The sequence below is a fragment of the Protopterus annectens genome, chromosome 3.part1, assembly GCF_019279795.1.
Source record: "Protopterus annectens isolate FY-2018-M chromosome 3.part1, PAN1.0, whole genome shotgun sequence".
Classification (NCBI taxonomy): Eukaryota; Metazoa; Chordata; order Ceratodontiformes; family Protopteridae; genus Protopterus; species Protopterus annectens.
Genome location: NC_056732.1, coordinates 972,508,598 through 972,523,550, shown reverse-complemented (window position 1 = coordinate 972,523,550; position 14,953 = coordinate 972,508,598).

Genomic DNA, 14,953 nt, shown 5'->3' with positions numbered 1-14,953 from the left:
AAAATGTTCTCATGTTTTCAGACAATTGTACAATATTATTAGTTTCAGTATATCTATGTTCAGACAATAATGGTTTGATTATCAGGATATAACATGCACCATTTTCGGTTATGCTTTTATCTGTGTTTAGTTAGCACTGGCAAAATATATATTTTTAGTTTAGTTAGTTTCCAGAATATACACAGCTATTTTTAAATGTTCAGTATATGCTAATGTAAATATCAGTCAAGTTTTAGAATATGCCATCCATATTCAGTTATGTGTTCAGTATAGTACATTTCAGTCAAATCTCAAAATACTTCACATTATTCAGTCATTAGTTAAGGATAAAGTGACAGATTAATTTTATTGGGCTTATTATTTAAATAATAGGTAGTGATAGTTATTTAATGCACTCAAGGCATAACAGAACAGGCTTAATTTGTTAATTAGTTTACAGATTACAGTGCCCGTTTACAGACTGCAGTGCACTTTGCATAATTATTGTACATTAGTCAGAAATAAAGGACACTAACAGATAATGCAAAGGTATAGACTTAAAATACAGAATGTATAGGTTTCAGTAAACTATTATAGCTCATAAATATTCATAAAAGTTAAAAAAGGTAAGTAGCATTATAAAGCAAATTTAAATAAAACTTTATAGACACAAGTTAACACAGAATATGGTAATTATGCAAGACCATTTATAAAGTTACCTTTTTAGTGCATATTTCAATTAGTCTTCAGAAAATAGCCATAATGCTTGATAGGCTATACAATATGTGGCAGAAAAAAATTGCCAAGAAGGGGATTCCTCTATATCCAATGCAGTAAAAGAAAATTAAGGTAAACGGTATAACTGAGGTGAGCCAAGTAGGCTTAATGGTTGAGGCAAATCTGGCAAAAATCCAAGACATTCAGGGGAATGCTGATAAAAGGGCAAAATGCAAAGTTGCCAGTCCAGTTCTGGGAGTAAGGTTGTAAGCAGCTAATAAAGTATAGCTATCAGCTACTAAGTTATGTAGGTTTTCAAAAAATTTGGCCTATCATAAGGTATAAGTTTTAAAATCCTCAGCTTAAAAAACTATGTACAGAAATTCAGGAGAAGTGTATACTATGTTTGCAGACTAACCCTAAATTAAAAAAACAGTGTTTACCTCAGTTGCAGAGATTGCCAGTTTCAGAAAAAAGCATGGTACAGTATTCAAATAAACTTTGCAAAACCTCTTCCTCCAGAAAAAAGGGATTAAATAATGTACAAGTTTTAAATATATAAAAATCAAATCAGAAAGTTAAAAGACTTCAATCCAAGCAGGCATAATTGCTCAAGCGACACCTAGTGGTTAAACTTAAAATAGCAGGTTTACCAATTTTTTATTTTATTTTTTTTATTGTCATTATAAGTCAAGTAGCATAAAACTAAATGCAGTAGTTAGCAATATAAATGTAAGGTAACTACAGAAGTAGGTCCAAGTAGACTTTCATCAAGGACCTCAGGGGCAACTGTTAAATTAGGGATTTCCATTTATTAGACATTAGACTAATGGATAAAATAAATTGTGTTTCATTTATGCATAAAAGATAGAAGCAGAAAGAAAAATAACCTTGATGGCCAAGGATGGAAGGCCGTTTATTAAAAAGAAAAGATAAGCATAAAGTGTTCAGACAGAATGTTCTTTGCTCAAGGGAAAGATAAAATCTTGTCAGCTACAAAAAGTTCTTTGCACATACAAGACAGAGCCTGAGGCCAATGTTAGAAAAAGTAAATAAATTACTGGACTGACGCAATATAATACACTGTGTTCAGGATAGCAGTCAGTTAGGGTTAGCAAGTTCACCTGACCTGTTACTTCAGAGAAGATGTCTAACACTCAACCATGAGTACAGAAAACAGGCCATCTAGAGACTATGTCAGTTTATGTTGCTCAGGACAATCAGAATATGACTTGCAGCAACTTGAATTGTTTATCAGTACTGTTAATGGAGACAGTATTTGGATATTGTGAACATCTAATAAAACCTTATTAAATAAACTACAGTGTTTGGAGAATTCATTTTGAAAAGTGCACAAGACTTGGTCCATAAAGGAGAGACTGTCACCTGTTTAGCATGTGCTTGGGTAATTAAGACTTTTGTTTCTCAGTCTCATGGCATACAGTGTTTCCAGCTAATTATGGTACAGTACAGTATTATCAATTCTTACACATGCTCTTGATGACCTCTTTGAAGACATCTATCAGATGTAAGGGACCTGATGTAGCAATAACAACTCACACAGGTCTGTTGCATGCACCTGGAATATTACTAGTACATACACACAGACACACAGACAGACACACACACACACACACACACACACACACACATGTATATATATATATATATATATATATATATATATATATATATATATATATATATATATATATATAAGGTCCTTGACATGTTGGTGTACCTTAGAGTTGAGAAGAATCAGGATGTCTCTATAAACATACATGCAGCAGGTGTTGTCTTCCCAATGAAAGTGGATGCATGTTGATGTACACAACTGTACCAGAACATAGGCCATATGGAGGGTGGGTTTAACTGTGTATTCCACCATATCAGGATGGTATATGTGCTTGGTCATGCCACAGGTGATCTGTGATGTTGTCTCAGCATATTGATTCCATGTGATATGTTTGGAGTAAGCTATGACAGTGTATACTGCCTATTGTATTCTGCCCTTTGGTTTTGACACAATCACACATGCAGGTATCATTGACAAACCCCAGAGATGGGGATTAAGCCATCACATCAGTTGATGGGTAAACAACTGGCTTACTGACAGAACACATCATGTGACAGTTGGTGAGTCAACATGTACCAGTACAGCTGTCACCATTTGTTACCCCACAAGGATCTGTTCTTGGCCATTTACTGTCTGAACTGTATTTCTCGACAGTTCAGGCTAAAGTACATGGCCTTTGGATCACCAGGTTTGCTGATTCTTACATGTCATGTTTTATGCAGTCATTGAGTCCATCAATGGTGATAACATATGAGGAGTTAACACACACAACAGAATGGGGACAAAGGCACAAGATCTATAAAAAATGCAGAAATCTGTGATTGTAGTGTTGTCTGTCTGAAAAGTGGAGTTCCATGCTAATCATAGCATTAGAAATGCAATGATGCAAGCACTGGGAACACATTTAGATAGCAATCTGAACTTTGAGCACCAAGTGTCCAAACTACTAATGAAAACATCTGTTGGGCACAACATACGTCACACCATCATATTGACATCTTAGGATTGTATGGCAGCACTGTAGCCAAACTGAATTACATCAATAAAAGAATATACTCCCCTTTTATATGTATATCACCAGACACACGTATTAGATGGAGAGACCACTAGGCTTTCTCAGCAGGATAACACAGGGCCTGAACACTATGTCATGATATATGTAGATAGACAATGTCACTGTAAACTTTATTGAATAAGATGACATGACCTCTGCCTGGCCCCCTGGCCAGTCACTGACCCTGCCCTGGTGAGAGTTGCTACATATACAAAATTGGAATATAACTGTTGACATCACTAGTGTCGGCTGAAGTCAAGATACCAGCGTCCCACATGCTGGTGTAAAATGCTTTATTTCATGTCAAGTAACAGCTGTCTCACACACTCTCCTCAATTGGTTGCCATGAGAACAGAACCCTACCTAGCTACATACACCAACTAGGATTTAACAAACATACCACTGCTCAAGTCTCATATGGATTGTGTCAAACAACACTTTATAGCTGATGAAATCAGTACTGTCTTGGAAGGAGAATATGGTAATAACAAAAAGACACTCCACTTTATAATGCCAGATGCAAGCTCACAATATCCTCCTCCCCAAAGTTGGCTGCAGTGAAAGTAGAACCCCTACTTATCTAAGTGCATAGACTACAGACCTTAACACACATGCCACAGCACAAGTCTGAACTGGAATGTGTCAAACAACACTTTATAGCTGATGACATCAGCAGTGTCTAGGGAACAGAATATGGTAATAGCAAAAAAGCACTCTGTAATGTCAGACACCAGCTCACCCCCAAAAAGTTGTCTGCATTGAGAGTAGAACCCTCACTTATATAAATAAGCAGACTACAGATCACAAGACTTAACACATGTTCCAATACTCAAGTCTGATTTAAAATATTTCAAACAACACTTTATAGCTGATGACATCAGCAGTGCCTGGGGAGGAGAATATGGCTGCAGTGAGAACAGAACCTCTCTGTATCTCAGTACACCAGCTACAGAACATAGGACTTAACACACACAACATGATACAAGTCAGGTTTATATGTAGCTGCAGGTGATCTTATAGCACATGGCATCAGCAGGCCAAGTGGGATACAAGAGATTGGGAGACCTGCATGAAATTGATGTGTAGGCATGTGTAAGTATCAAAATAGGGGGCATCCATGCCACTGGAGAAGTTACTGTAGGGTACACACTTAAACCCTTCTGTCAAGACACTCACACCCATACCAAGTTGGCTGTAGTAAAAATAGAACCCCTACCTATCTAAGTACACCAATTGCAGAACACAGGACTTAATGCACAGTGCACACCACAGCACAAGGCTGATTTTCACATGACTGCAGATGAACTTATAGTAGGTGGCATTAGCAGGCCATGTGGGAGACAACAGGTTGTGAGGCCTGTATAGGTGCATAGCTTCATAGGTTCATATAAAGCTAATGGCTTATTAGCACTAGGGCTGTAGAAGCCTAGCTGTGTAAAAACACAAGTACCCTTATTGAGTATAGTTGGATGGTTGTTGCTAGCAAAGCACATTGGTGAGCAGTACCAGCTGGCCCTGGCCATGATGGACATAGATGCCAGCTCAGAGGTGACTATATAATCAGCCAACCAGTACTCAAGGTAGCCACTAAACAGGGTCATTGAGGAGTACTGCTTCACATGCAGTGTGAGTCTATTTCTGCCTCTGTGGTGGCACCTATGTCCCTCAAAGACAGGCCCATTTGGTGCTGCTCACAAAACTGCTCTGCTAACAATGACCATCTACACATGCTTGATAAAGGTATTTGTGTTTTGACACAGCTATGTGTCTATGGCCTCATGTATAGTAATAACTATGTACTCCTACAACTTACCAGTCCAATATGTGAGAGGTGGAAGAATACAATGAATCTAGAATAAATCCTCTTTCTCTCTCTCAGGTAACAACAAACCAGATATCAAACAGGTTGTCAGCACACACACCTCAACTCCTCAGCAAGCAAAATGCACAACACATAAGCCATATATGCAGAGGTACTCAGTAGAAGCTTAGAAAAAGACTAGAGACCTCACAAATGCAAACCTTCTGCACACATTACACTCCCAACAGAACCCACTACACATAAAAATAAACATATCAGTGTCTCACCCATTAAGCCCTTAAGGCAAAACACCTCAAAATCAATGTCTTGGTCATAGGTGAATCTATAGTGAGACACACATATGTCCCCTTCACCCAGATATACAAGGAGAAAGTTACAGTCAGCTGCCTGTCAGGTGCCAGGGTTCGCAAAGTCATGCATGCACTCAAGTCTCTCAACAACAAAATACAGTCATGTAAAATCTTACCATAACGGTAGATATCCTTGCCTTCACTGCAGCAGTATTGTAAAATATAGGATTCCCTGCCATGGAAGGCTGACATCTGGCCAGTGTACCAAAGACTCACATTTCTTTAAAGGTACAGTGAATGTCACCCAAATGCTCCTTGCATAGCATAGGGCATAAAGGTGATGTTCAGGCCTACCAAAACAGACCTGCTTTCCCCAGTATGTATACCAGTCCAAGGAACCCAGGAAATAATCTGTGCATCCAGGAAGGCAAAGGACTAGAGGGATGGAGGGAGGGAGTGAAGGCAAGGATTTTACTGTTATGGTAAGATTTTACATAACTGTACTGTGTTCTTACATTCACTGCTACAGTATTCTAACATATGGGAGAGTGCCAAAGCTCAAGAGGACACTTGGGAGGGAGAAGGAGCAGATGATTTCCCTAAAATGCCCTGAAGACCAGCACTAGCAAAACCAGCCCTAGGTCTATGGATAATATCCAACTTACAGTGCTTGGTAAAGGTATGGACCTGAGTCCAGGTAGCTGCTTCAAGAATTGAATTACTATCTAAGCCCTTGAAAAAAGCACCAGAAGAATCCACAGCTCTAGTAAAATAAACATTACGTGAAGAAGGAAGGCTCTTTTCATGAAAAATGTAACAAACAGAAATAGCTTTAGAAATCCAAGAACAAATAGTTTGCTTGGATGCAGCAAGTCCCACAGATCTTGGATGAAAATAAAAAAATTAACTGATCAGATTTTCTGTTAGCCTTAGTATTATCCAAATATGCCCTGAGTCACCTATGCATGTCCAAAGTATGCAGCACCCTCTCAGAGTCAGCTTGCAGAGAGAGGAAAAAAGTAGGCAGATTAATAGACTAGTTAAATTATAGCTCTTTAACCACCTTAGGCATAAAAGAAGGGTTAGTGCACAAGGACACTTTGTCCTCAGGAAAGATCACAAAAATAGGACAAGCCATAGGAGCCTGCAAGTCAGACATCCATCTGGCATAAGTAATGGCTAATAAAAGGACAGACTTCCAAGAACAATGGTGCAAGGAAGTTGAAGCAGCAGGCTAAAAAGGAACCTGAATCAACTTCTCCAAAACAAAATTAAGATCACAAGGGGGGAGGAAAAGGCTTCCATGGATCTGTAATATTAAGGACGCCTTTAAGAAATTGTTTCACATTAAATCTGGAAGCTACAGGAGCAGAAAAAAGGCCCACATGCAGAGATAGCTGATAAGTGACTTTAACTGAAGAATAAGCCAAACCAGCATAAAGCAACTCACACAAATAAGAAAGAACCAAAAGAACATCCACAATAAGTGGGTCAAGGTTACTAGACAGACACCAAATGGAAAAAACCTCTTCCATTTTAATAAGTAGGATTTCCTAGTAGTACTTTTCCTGGCCTCCTACAGGATTTGCTGCACATCCTCAGACAAAACGTGTCTATGAGGAATTAAATTCCTATCACCCGCAGTGTCAGATGAACCATGGAGAGGTGGGGAAGGATGTGAGATCCCTTGTCTTGTGTGATTAGATTCATCCTGTGAGGTAACTTGTGATGACTGCCCCTGGCTAGATGCAGAAGTAGAGGGAACTGGTGCTATCACAGCCAAAAAGGAATCAGCAACAAGATTTTTGGAACATCCTGCTGAATTTTGAACAGGACATTTGGAATGAGTGGAAGGGGAGGGAATACATAAAGAAACATCTCCTTCCAAGAAAATGAGAGGGCATTCACCTTCCATACCAGAGGACTTGGGACTGTGGCATAAAACAGAGGAAGTTGTCTGTTCAGAGGGAAGGCAATAAGATCTACTTGAGGAATACCCCAATGGTGGATAATATCCAGAAACACATCTCTGTGAAGCAGCCATTCGTCTGGCTGAGTTAAAGACCTGCTTGGAGTGTCTGCAACAATGTTCCGACTGGAAGGGATATAAACTGCCTGAATAGTCACTTGATACTTGGCAACAATATCCCATGCCAGAAGTTCCAACCTGCAAAGACAATAAGATGCCATTCTTCCCTGTTTGTTTATATACCACATCACTGTGGTATTGTCTGTGAGCACCTTGAGAGGCCCTGGAAGAAAAGAGGATGAAAAGTCCAGAACAGCCACTTACCACAGAATCAAGACCTAAACCCCCATATGCAGAAGTCCTCTCTAAAATCCAACCCAAAGCATGGGGACCTCACAAACACAAACACACCACTCATTGCTCACTTGCAGATAAATACAGGCCATATCAAAACTCACATGAATGTGTTACATAAGGTAAGCCCCTAAGGTATAACACTAAACCTAATACACTAGTCATAGGTGACTCTATCATGAGACACACTGATGTGCCACTCACCAAGTTGGATAAGGAGAAGATCATGGTCAGCTGGCTAACTGGTGCCACGATCTGCAACATCACACATGCACTCATGTCTCTCAGCAGCAGGTACTGATGTGACTCTATCATAGTACATGTTGGTGTGAATGACTTGCGAGGCACATCTCTTGACTATATGAAGAGAGACATGATTGAGTTCTCCAATTATATGTCCCAGGCAGGTATGTCCTTAGCCTTAAGCTGCATACTACCCTCACCTAGGATGATGTCGCAATACAAGCAAAAGATGATTGACTTTAGCAATTGGTTTAGTTTCTGGTGTCATTCCAAGTGGATTCAGTTTCTGTCATCCTGGGATAATATGGTTGATAAACCTTGATGCTTTGCCAGTGACAGTCTCCAGCTGTAACTCCTAAGTTTTCATCTTCTGGTAAAGGTTCTTGCCTCCCCCATAGTGCCCTTTCTAGGCAATGTTACAAGTACAACATTTTCAACACAAATTGTTCCCCAAAAACCAGCATCAGGGTCATGCTGCTAAGTAAAAGGAGTCTTAGCTTAAAGCTGCACTAGTTGGAAGCTGCCCTTACCTTGGAGAATGCAGATGTCTGTGCTGTCACAGAAACCTGATTCAAGGCTGTGGAGAACACCTCTGACATACTATGTTACAAGACCTTCCCTTGTTTAGACCATCAAATGAGAATGGGAAATCCAAAGGAGGAAGATTATCAATTTTTATTAAAGACACATACTCCTCCAGATTGTTAAAGCTAAATGAGTCCCTTGAACTACTCCAACTACAGCTCTCTGTAGATAACCCCCCTCATAATTGTCACCAGCTATATGTGTCCCTCCATGAACCAGGGCACCCACTATTTCTACCTGGATCTCCTGGAGCCCCTCAATATAACACCTAGCACCTTAATTCTGGCAGAATTCAATGACCCATCAATAAAATGGTCTAACTACACCTCTACCAATGCTCTAGAACAGATATTGTTGACATTTGTGAACCCTAATGCACTGGATCAGTTGTTGAGCATTCCCACTAGGGATTCAAACATTCTGGATCATGAACTTATGAACATGAGTGACCACTGCACTACCCTAAGTGTACAGTCATCTCTAGTGAGATCTGATGACAGGTCAGTCACACTAGAAGTCATAATAACATCTGACCCTCCCCCAGCTGAAATTAGACTAAAACACTTCTCCAAAGCAAACTGAAATCACTTACAAGAGGATATTACTAGATTCACCACACCTACCCCTACTGATGACAAGTATATCAATGCTGAGGCATATACCAAAGCCTTCTATAAATACCATCAAAGCAGCATTGACTCAGATGTACCCAACAGGATAAAAATAATTTCATCATGTAAGAACAAACCTGCTTGGTGGACATCCACCATAAACAGGCTATATAATAAGGAGACATATACTCCTGTCCAAAAGCAGTAAGAGACAGTCCCCTAATTTAAAGGAATCCCTCTTTGGCCTACATAAGCAAATAAGGCACCTAGTAAAAATAATTACAAAGCTGACTACGAATCCAAATTGGCCACCCTAGCCAAGGATAATCATAAGGCATTCTTTGGCTATATCTTAAAGGTAAATCCCAGAATTGCACAGACCTTGTATTAAATGGCATGACATATAATGAACCTGGTGTTATTGCTAACCTGCTGGCTGCCAGGTTCAGTGAGAACATCTCCCTGTTGTCTCTGCCCAGTGTACCTCAAAACATCTGTCTTTCATGTCCTCCCCCAGAAATCACTAAGGAACAGGTCCTTAATGACATTTCTAAGGCTAAAAATATGGACTCTATGGGACCAGACAACATCCCTAGCTGCAATCAAAATTACTTAAAGCAAGATTTAGCTGCACCTCTGAGTTCCCTCCTTAACCATAGTTTAAAGACAGGGTTTGCTCCTGCTAACTGGAAAACTGCCATGGTCATCCTCCTCAACAAAGAGGGTTCCTATGCTGACACTGGGAACTACAGACCCATAAGTCTGCCAGCCTCATATGCAAGGCAATGGAGAGAGTTATCATGGACCTTATCAACAAAGATATAGGTGACCTCCATACAGTAGATCCATCCCAATTTGGTTTCATCAAAGGTAGGTCATTTCTACTAAACTTGTTGGACTTTGAAACAGTCACCAAAGCCCTGAATGAAGGCAAATCTGTGAATAACACATACTTAGCTCTAGTTAAGGTCTTTGACACCTTTCCCCACTTGGGTATCATAGATAAATGTACCCAATTGTAAGTAAACCTGTACATAGTCAGGAGGGTAGCAAACTGGCTCACCAATAGAGTACACACAGTTAACATAGAGACTCTTCATCAGTCTTCAGAACAATAACCAGTGGTGTACCACAGGGCTCCATGCTGGGGCTCCTATTGTTTGGAATCTACGTCTCAGGAGTATAGGCCAATACAAAGGGCATGTGGTTAACAAAGTTTGCAGATGACTGCAAACTGGGCGCAATCATTGAATCTCCTAGCAACATTGACACCCTCCAAAAAAGTTTTATTCATACCAACCACTGGTGCCAAAGCCATGGGTTCAAGTTAAATGCTAAAGAGTGCATCATCATCTCTTCAGCAAGGGAAACATCCCTGCAAAGTATAACATTAACAACACTACCTTGAGTACCCAATATGTGGTAAGAAATGTGGACACACAGACTGACAACTTCTCCTTTAACCACCATGTCTCCAAAGTGACAATGAAAGCTTTTTACTTTGCCCATCTTATCAATAATGGCATTGCCTCCAGAAAAACAGAAGTTATAATCCTCCTGTACTCCTCCCTCATCAGACCTATTACAGAGTGCGATGAACCCTTTGGTGTGTTCCTCACCAGGCAGCTGAAGCAACTGGAGAGCCCTCAGACGTGCCTTTCAAAGACAGTTCAAGGTGCCCAGCACATGTCCTATGCTAATAGACTGAAATCCCTGTCACTATATTCTGTGTCGTAAAGACTGCTCAGGGATGATCTCTGCCTAGCATATAGGGTAACCGTGGATCTCACCATGATGGAAATGCTACACATTAGCAAGACAAATAGTACCCACTGTACCTGCATCAGTGACCTCAATGTCTCAACATGAAAAGCAATATTAACAAAACCTGCTAGAGAGACAGGTTCATCTCCCAGAGGATACCCTTACTTTGGAATGAGCTTCCAATCCAAATAAAGCAGAGCCCTTCCTTGACCCTTTTCAAGTGACATCTGAATGATTGGATGGGGAAACACAAATTCATGTCTGGAGTGTTATCTATCTCCCTTCTTGACAGGGGCATCAGGTGTTGGGTGAGGCCTAGTTATAGCACTATTGCAAGAGGGAAAAACTTGGCTAGGCTTGTAAGGGCCTCAGGGCCATTAACCTAGTATCCTCCTATGATCCTATGATCCTATGGTAAGAAGAGCTTTCATCTCTGTGATATTAATGTGTTCCTTCTGCTGATGAGGTGACAAAAACCCCAGTACTTCAAGGGACCAAACGTCCCCCTCATCCCATGTCTGAAGCATTTTTCAACAATTCCTGAGAGGGAAAAGGGGAATGTAAAGGGATCCCTGGATTCAGAGACAACTGCCGAATCCACCATTGAAGTGACTGTCTGAAACAAAGAAGAGGAACTACAAAGTCTAGAGAATGTGCAAGTTGGAGCCACACTGACTTCTGAAACCACTGAAACTTTCTCATGTGAAATTTGGATGGAGAGAACATCAGAATAGTGGATGCCATGAAAGACGACAGAAACTCCATATGGATAATAGAAGCCAGAGTAAGAAGAGTGTGAAAGAAAGAAGGAAATGAGAGTTAAAGTACAACAATGGGATTCTGTTTATAAATGCTCAACTTCTCTGTCTTTTTTTCTGCCTATTTTCTGTCCCTGCTATGAATAAACAACAAATGCAGCACGTAAAATATTTTAAATCAACTGTTTTTCTCCACTAGAACAGTACCTTACTGTACTGTGGTGGTTTCACTTTCCAAAAACCTTTGTCCCACCCTGATAAAGTTTGCTGCAGTCTCCAATTCACTGATGTCATCAACACCTATGAGTACAGGTAGTTTTCTGGCCAATTCCTTCCCCAAACTGACATCACCATGACTGTCCTAAGAACCCACCCATGCTGTGATGTCACAGCTGCCTGGTCCTTTCCCTACCCATGCAGAAAGTAAAGGCTAGAACAAGGAAACAGTACATGAGTCAAGTTTTCTGCTGTGGGCTGTCAGTCACAGGTGGTAGCAGCTAAAATTAACCATAGCACTTTGACAGCTATGGAAGTTAGGTGTGAAGGGGGATGGGAGATGACGCAATGTAGTACAGTTCAGGCTTCACAAAAACACTGCAGTTTGGCCATTCTAAACAGCAGCAGCAGTAAAAACACTTTGAATGTCTGTTCTGTGGCATTTGCACTGTTTGTGTTTTAAGTAGTCACTGAATGGCATGAAATGTTACTTAAAACTGACTGAAAGACAGCAGTGTATGCATGTAAAATCAATGCAGTGACAGGAGCTTCAGGAAGAAATAGGCATACAGGACATCATTTTTTACAGCCAAGCACTGCACTATGGGACAGACTAAACAATCAGAACTATTTCAAGATGCCAGACCCCATGTGGTCAGACTCAGAAATTACCTATAAAATATTTAAAAGCCTGTAAATAGTCCTAGAGTGGTGTTAAAATGTAGGAAACACCAAACCATGATAAAATAAACATGTTTTTTGAGTCTGTGGGTGCGGTTCTCCTTTAAGGCCTTTGGAGGTGGCAGAGATGCAAAAATTTGCACCAGCTGAATTCTACAACCCAAGAAAACATGATCCTGAGAAGGAGTTAGAGAAGGTTTTTTGAAAGTTATAGTGAACCCCGGGATATGAAGAAGGGAAACAGCAATGTGAAAATTTAGCAAAAAGATTTCTGGAGAGGACACCTGAATCAATAGGTCATCTAAGTAAGAAAATATTTGTATCCCTTGAAGTCAGTAAGGAGCAATCACAGGAGCAAGGCATTTGGTAAGCATACTTGGGGCAGTAGAAAGGTCAAAGGGCAAAGCAGAGAACTGAAAATGCTAGGAAGCAACAGAGAAACACAAAACCTTCATGAAAGGATAATGGTTCGAAATATGAAGATAAGAATTCTTGAGATACAGAGACATTATATAGGCCTGATGGAGCAAGAGAGGAAAGAGAACCTGATGGGACAATATCCAAAAAGAAGGAACTTTTAAAAAAGTGTTTAGATGAGTCAGGTCTAGATTAGGTCTCCAAGTGCCCTCTTTTCTGGGCACTAGAAACAGTCTGGAGTAGAACCCTTTCTCCCTTTAGGATGCAGGCACCTCTTGGATAGTATTTTGAGTCAAGAGATTTTGAAAAACTTCTGTGTAAAAGGGAAGTTTTTCCTGAGGAAGTTGAAGAATGCCCATAAAAGGAGGACAGGATTTCCACCCCAAGCAGTATCCCTGACAAATGTTTAAGATAATGCAAGCATCCAGAGTGATCTGAAGCCAAACAGGAAGAGAAAAAGTAAAGCAAAGATAAAGAGGAATGTTGCTGAGAAGAGATGGCTAGTCATACAGCACCTGTTTGTCTGGAAAAGAAGACAATGGAATCCAAGAAAACTGAGCAGCTGGAGCAGGAGGAGCCAATTTGCCAATCTTCTTACCTGTAGTAGAAGGGCACGATTGCCTATGAACAAAGATAGGCTTAGCAGGGTAGTTTGTCTGAAAATTAGGTACAGGGGATACAAACAGATGTTTATGCTCCTGTAAGGCCTTACCCTTAAGCTCCTGTAAGCCCTTACCCTTATCCTGAAAGGACTTTATGACAAAGGGTAATACTGCCAGTCCAGCTAGCTGGAATTTTGTAAATAACTATATGTCATTAGTGAATATTAATATGCTTTATGTAGAAATGTAATAGAAGGAGATACTACCAGCCCAGCTATCTAGAATTTTGTAAGTGGTTATATGTCATTTGTGAATGCCAACATGCTTCATATAAGACGCTTGTGCTACAGCTGTATTAAAACTGTATGTTATGTACTGAGCTAAAATTTAATCATAGCATGCCCTGCCTGCTTAGAACAGAAATGTATATAAACTATGGTAGCTGTGTAAATGTATAAATTTTTAACAGTGGCAAATAGAACATAGAGGGTTAACTTGCAAACCTTCAAGAAAATAGTTGAAATTAAATTGTTTTATGATTGTGCTATAAAAGTTATCTTTCAGTTTCAGACAACAGGAGACAGGATGTCTACACTAGGGGACTCTCTGTGTTGTGTTTTATTGTTTTATGTCCTCTAGCAGTTGCAAACATCTGGAGGCTATGTATTTTCACAGAGAGATGTTAAATGTTGGTAGTTTCTGACTCTGGCAGTTTAGATTGGGAACTAAAGTCAGGTGACAAAAAATGATGTCATCCAAGCTAACCCAGCAGTAATATTTGATATTAATGTAAGAACTCTCTGAGAGAAAGAAACAGTGCATTTTGTATTTTGTCTTTGACCTAACAAGAACATGCACTCACCTCTGCATTTGCCTTGCTGCAAGTAAGTTTATAGGGCATAGACTCAGATAGAACTATAGTAAAGTATAGCTTATATGTTTTATTTATTTATTTGAGACTGTCCTGCAATGTTGTTTTAAATATTTCCAGTGATTGTGAACTCTGATGTAACTGATTATTTACTGAGTATTGCCTTGTTCTTTTATTATTTATTATTAAATATATTTAAACCTATCATTGTGGCTGATATTTTTGAGACATATTTAAGCTCTTAGAGTACTTGTATATCTGTTTGGTGATACTGTACAGGCCACTCCTAAATAGCCTTGCTCTTGTTCAAACTATCATTTGTATTAATAGTAACATTACACAGTAGGATTGGTCACCCTTTGTTAAGGGCCTTAAAGTAGCTGATAAAGAGTGACTGGTGGAAGTCAGAACTACCTTATAGTCTGGGCAGAATGGGGCATAGCT